The sequence below is a fragment of the Sardina pilchardus genome, chromosome 1, assembly GCF_963854185.1.
Source record: "Sardina pilchardus chromosome 1, fSarPil1.1, whole genome shotgun sequence".
Classification (NCBI taxonomy): Eukaryota; Metazoa; Chordata; class Actinopteri; order Clupeiformes; family Clupeidae; genus Sardina; species Sardina pilchardus.
Genome location: NC_084994.1, coordinates 43546551 through 43552440, shown reverse-complemented (window position 1 = coordinate 43552440; position 5890 = coordinate 43546551). Strand labels below are relative to the sequence as shown.

The following is a 5890-nucleotide window of genomic DNA, read 5'->3' as shown; positions in this document are numbered from 1 at the left end:
GTATGTGTGTGTGTGTGTGTGTGTGTGTGTGTGTGTGTGTGTGGTGGGACCAGGCTATTCCAAGGAATGCCATGAGAGAGTTGGCAGATGGAGAACATGAGTACAGCTTACAGAGTGAAGTGGGGAGGATGAGAGTCTGTGGGGATTTGTGGACGTCCTAGTTCAGCCACTCAGAGAGAGAGAGAGAGAGAGAGAGAGAGAGAGAGAGGGATAGATAGATAGATAGATAGATAGATAATGAAAGAGAGAGACAGAGAGATAGTGAGTGGGAGGTGGGAGAGAAAGACAAAGATCCAAGACAACAATGAGGATAGTAATACATTAAGGATGTGTGCACTGATTCACTCATAGAAATCACAGTACATATTAATTATCAATCATATCATATCCAAAATGGGTTAATCATCCTTAATATACCATCTTTGTCATCAAAAATATACGCCTAACTGGCAAAGTCTTTGCATCCCAAGATCCTTGTCAAGATATATCTTAATCCTGATGAATATATTTGTACTGGTTGAGATGAATAGTCTCGCCTGCCATTTTTCTCCCTTTTGTGTATTTCTATGTGTTTTATAGACAGCAAATACATTGAGTTACCGTGGAGATGCTCAAATGAGTTTCCTCTTTACTTAGTTTCTGCAGCCATTCAAAACTAGGTCACTTCCACGCTTGCAGAATCAAGCTGAATTGTGCGCAGTTGTACTAAAACTGTGGCGAATTGTAGGGAATTGGTGCTGAATCAAATGTGTCATATTGTAAATCTGTTCATGAAAGTTTCATGTTCAAGTTTTTGATTCGTATAATCAACCAGAGCCAGCTTGTCTTCTTAGAGAGTATACCTCCAATCCCCAGATGAAGGTTTTGAGACTGAGGAGCACATCTAGGTCTTACTCCCCCTCACAGCCATTTTGGTTTCTGTACTGAAGCCAGAACTGTGGGACTCTACCTCCACTCCTCTCCGCCCCTGTGATGCCCAAGTAGTCACCTTCCTGCTCAGGACACTTGCCAGAGCTCACTTAGAAGTGAGCTAGTCACATGCAGCCTGCGTAGATAGAGCCAGGCTCATTTGCTTCATGAGGCTGGTTTAGCCTGCAACATGCTAATTTGTTTGTGGATACCTCTGTGGACTGTGTTTTGGATCCCATTAAAACACAACAACAGAACACTTTGAACTTTTGAGTGAAGCTTTTGATGTGAAATCACACGGTATTGGTAAGCAAACTTTCTTGTGTAGTGTCACCAACATGCTAACAACCCTAGCAGAACCCATGCTTATCCAAGTTGACTTCACTGCTCTTACCTTGTTTTCTGCCTTTTTTTAACTTTTGTAGTAGTCTTTAAGATGCTATAATCTTATTTGAGATGTTTCAACCATGTAACCAAAGAGGAAAGCTCTTTCTCTCTCAGCTTTGAGTATCACAACTTAGCCTCTTCAGATTACCACTTCAAAATGTCTTCAGGGAGAAACAGTCAGCAGCCTAGGCTTACAGAGGAATGACTTTGCTAGAATCTGATGCGATGATGAAAGTCCGTTGGATGTGTGGGCATGAGATCTATGACTGTGAACCACGTATTTTTCCTTTCAAAAGATGATGCCAGAGAAGAGGAGACATCAACAGATGAATAATTCATTACAAAAAAAACCTGACATTTCATAAAAACACAACTTTGAAGATTATGTTGTGATTGGCGTTATATCTCGGTTGCTCAAAACGGAGTGTAATGTCGTCACGAGACCCAGCTCTGCTGAGTCAAGGTCAGTGGAACTGTTTGGTTGGTTTTGCGCTGGTGGTAATGACTGAAGACGGATGATCCCTACTGCTGTAGCTACATCCTGCTAGAGGGGACGCTTGTAAACTCGGCTGATTGTCTTTGGCATTGTTAACTCAACAGTGCCCTTTCACCACTAGCGCAAGGCAGACCCGCTAACTGGATTAGGGAGGGTTCTGTGAAGGCAGGTCTGTGTGTGTGTGTGTGTGTGTGTGTGTGTGTGTGTGTGTGTGTGTGTGTGTGTGTGTGTGTGTGTGTGTGTGTGTGTGTGTGTGTGTGTGTGTGTGTGTGTGTGTGTGTGTGTGTGTGTGTGTGTGTGTGTGTGTGTGTGTGTGTGTGTCTGTGTGTGTCTGTGTGTGTGTGTGGAGGCTAAATGGCTCTCATCTTTTCTGTTTGTGTGCGTCTCTCTGACTACTTCCTCCTCTGGCTCCATGGTAACGAGGTTAATTGGGCTGGGCGCTCAGTGGGCCTGTTCCACAACACCAGGACAAGTTCTTTTGCGGATTTCATTCCTGTGCATCCATGGGTCTTGATGCTCAGTTTAGTGCATGGTGGGGGTTTCACCAATTAGTTGACTAGTCGACTATGAAAATCACTAGTCAGTACTGTACTCTAGGCCACAGTTATCTAGTCGAGGACAAAACGACTAAAGGCTATACAGGCTAGACATTCCCACTAGCAATGATGTTAGCATCAACACTGTACTGTGACATAATGACTAGTTGACAACTATTATGAAAAAGTAGTCGTGTGTGTGTTTGTGTTTAGTGTGAGGGCGTTTTGTTGATGCACTGTCTGCTTCTGTCTCTATCAGGTCACACAGGTGAGGAACTGTGTGCTGCTTCCCTTGGCTGCTTTGCAGTAAACAGTGTTTACAGAGACTGCCAGCTTGACCTGTCCAGTCCACTCAGCCTGCTGCCATAATAAGGGTCCCACAACGGGAACTGACGTTAGGCTTGGCAGAAAGAGCCGCGTTATATCGGATTGAAACCTCACAGGAAATCCTTTGCATGATTCATCAGTCCTTCTTCTTAATCGTGACGTTTTGCTCAGTTTTGTCATTGACTGACTGTACAAACTCAGCTCTGCCCTACTAAAGCAAAATACCTTAACTCGCCAGAGTGTGAAACTGAGAAACATGACTTTAAGGTTCTTAATGTCAGGGAGGCATGTTTGCCTTGTGACAAAACTGTTGGGAGTAGAGAGCTAATATTTGGGACTAGAAGTGTGTGAACAACCTTGATTTTTTTTCAGCCAGATCTGTGACGGTCGAGTGGGGACATTTTACGTTTGGCATGGAATGACCCAGATGTCTTTCTTCTGGTGTCCTGGCAGCGCTAGATGTGCAGCAGAGGATAGAGGTGTCAATATAGCATGTCAATATAGCATGTCAATACGCAGTCTCAGTTCAAGTGTTGTCAGGGGCTCACTGTGTTGCCTGTAAATATGGCCTGTTAGGTCTCCACCTGCTACCCACTGTGTCTGCTGCTGTGTGTATGGAGGGCATGTTGGTCAGCTATCTCACAGGACCAGTCCAGAGAGAGAGAGAGAGAGAGAGAGAGAGAGAAAGAGAAAGAGAGAGACAAACAAGCTCGACCTGTATTAAAGTGCTTTTCGCTTCTGACATTGACGCAAACGCCATGTATAAACAACAGCCGAAGTTGTGCGTGTACAATAGAGAAATAAAGGAGCTTTATCAGCTTATCAGCTTCTTTTGAGAGCAGCAGCCTCTCTCTGCGTCCTCACAGCTCCCGCTGGGCCTCCTTGCTGCAGGAGTTACTTAAGATCAGATCAACAGTTATTGTTTCCATTTATTTTGCTGAAAAACTCATTCAAAGGCCCAACAAGGCTCTATGTAATGCATATAGTCCATAGAGAATGACCTCAACAAATGCATTGCTGAATATGGTTTGCATGGCTTGTGGTTGTGCCTTTTGCTTACCTAAACTCACTTACTGTATCTTGATCTGCAAGTTATTTTTGCAGCCATTAATGTTTGATGTCATTTCACTATCAAAGCTTTGGATTGGAGGGCACCTCTTCAGTAGCTGGACATTTTTCAAGAGTCCACTGTTGTCCTGTTCCACTGTACAGTTGGAGTACTTCATGTCTTGGTTTGATCCTGATCACAAATATCACATGCTGGCTAATGGCGGGGACTGACCTGTAACGTGTGTGTGTGTGGGTTTATTCTGGGGCGGCCTGACTCCGAAAGAGGAAGAGTGAAAAAGGAAGCTGGCTGGCAGCAGCAGAAACAGTGAGGGGAAGTTGGTGTCTGTTCGTGCCCTTTGCTGTCATTGTGCCGTGTGTGCTTTTAGGAACCACTGCTGCTGGTGACCACGCGCAGCCTAAAGGTGCTAGTTGATCCTGTACTGTAGATGCTGGAGGAGCACGTGGACTCAGCACACACACACAGATGCACACACGCACATACACACACACACACACAGAGATACACACACACACACACAGATACACATGTACACACACATACACATGCACACACAGACATGAACACTTTGGTAAAGCATCGGAAACATAAACAGTCGATAACATTAGGTAACATAAAGTGCACAAAGCGTTTATCCCCTTTAAAAGCATATTATTTTGCCATCAGTGCACCTGTTTGTGCATCAACACGGCCCATGTGAGGGTGTACTGTATGCTGCATGATGTTCGTCTGCGCCACCCACATCAAACATGAACTCCGAGGGCCTCACGCAGCTGGACCAATAACCATTATGCAAAAGAGTGTAAGCACACTGTGGTGCATTCACACACAATCCTGCACGCAGTGCCAAGCCTCGTCATATAGCGTTCAGAATTCTTCCTGGATGACCTACCATAAGCTGTTGTAATTCGGTGCGTGCTCCGATACGGTGTTGATTTAAGGGGAATTCTTCTTGTCCGATCAGTTGGAAGATGCACTAGGCTTTTCCCCTTGCAGTCCACTGTTGTGCGTGAAGCAGGTTTGTGCTTTTTAGTGTAGTGGGTCTTTGCTGCGAACCAGGTCAAATCAGTGATGGACACACACTTGAACTCGCATACATTCTCTCCCTTTGAAGAGGTGCACTGACCATGGGGCTCAGGGTTTGTTCATATCCGTGCAGTAGTTCTGGACGTTAGTGGACTGGACTTTCTGCAGTTTTAACTGTGACCCTGTCTTTTTTTTGCAGTGATAAGTCTGAAATGCTTGTAGTTGCACTATTAGCTGTCTTGGGCCTGAGACAGCACTTTTTACAATGCCCCGGAGGTGGTTGGGTCTCTCTCTCTCTCTCTCCCTCCCCCTCCCTCCCTCTTTCTCGCTCTCTTCTTTCTCTCTTTTCTCTCTCTCTCTCTATGCTACTCTTTTCCACTTTTTCATGCTCTTGTACCAAAATCGCTCTGCTGCCCAGATCACCCTTGTCTGTCTTTTTTTTATCTCCCTTATCGTGCTCCATCTCTCCCTCTCCTCCTCCTCTCTCGTTCCCTTGTTCCCTCGCTCCCTTGCTCGCTGCAGCTCGAGCGGTTTAATTAGGGCGCTGATTGTTCTGTGATGTGGAGGGTGAATGGAGGGAGCTGTCACATGGCCTCAGTTCTGGCCCACTGCCTCACTACACACACACACACACACACACATATACACACACACACACACACACACACACACATACAGAGTGAGAGAGAAGGAGAGAATGATACTCCTCATGCAGAAACGTGCTTGCTTACAGTAATTGCTAGCAGAGGGACGTAGTTAGTAGGGTCCCCATGAGGCAAGGTATCACACACACACACGCACACACACACGCGCACACACACACACACACACACAGCCTCCACTGTCCCCTTCCCAATGAGGGAGCTCAGGGAATGGACACACACTGTCCATGTCCTCTGGGTCCTCCAGCCACCTCTCTGGACAACAGGGTCGTCGTCAGACCTCCCAGTGGGCCCCGGCCAGTGTGGTCAGCCATCTTCAGTCTGAAGTGATTCCCAGAAGAGGAACACCGTACAAGCCTGACTTCAGTCTGAAGTGATTCCCACAAGAGGAACACCATACAAGCCTGACTCAGCCACAGACATGAGTAGTCATTATGAGGGGTATTTTTCCTGTGGTCAGCTTGGTTTGGAACACAGT

The 5890-nt window shown here is 45.9% G+C and overlaps 1 protein-coding gene across 1 annotated transcript in view; it reads left to right on the top strand.

Annotated features, from left to right (window-relative positions):
- Nucleotides 1–1072: 1072 nt before the first annotated feature.
- The window catches only part of rab11fip4b (RAB11 family interacting protein 4 (class II) b), a 43997-nt gene continuing 39179 nt past the window's right edge, over nucleotides 1073–5890 (top strand). Inside the window, exon 1 of the mRNA XM_062545189.1 lies at nucleotides 1073–1215. The gene's annotated coding sequence lies outside the window, so the exon portion shown is untranslated. The remainder of the gene's footprint in view (nucleotides 1216–5890) is intronic.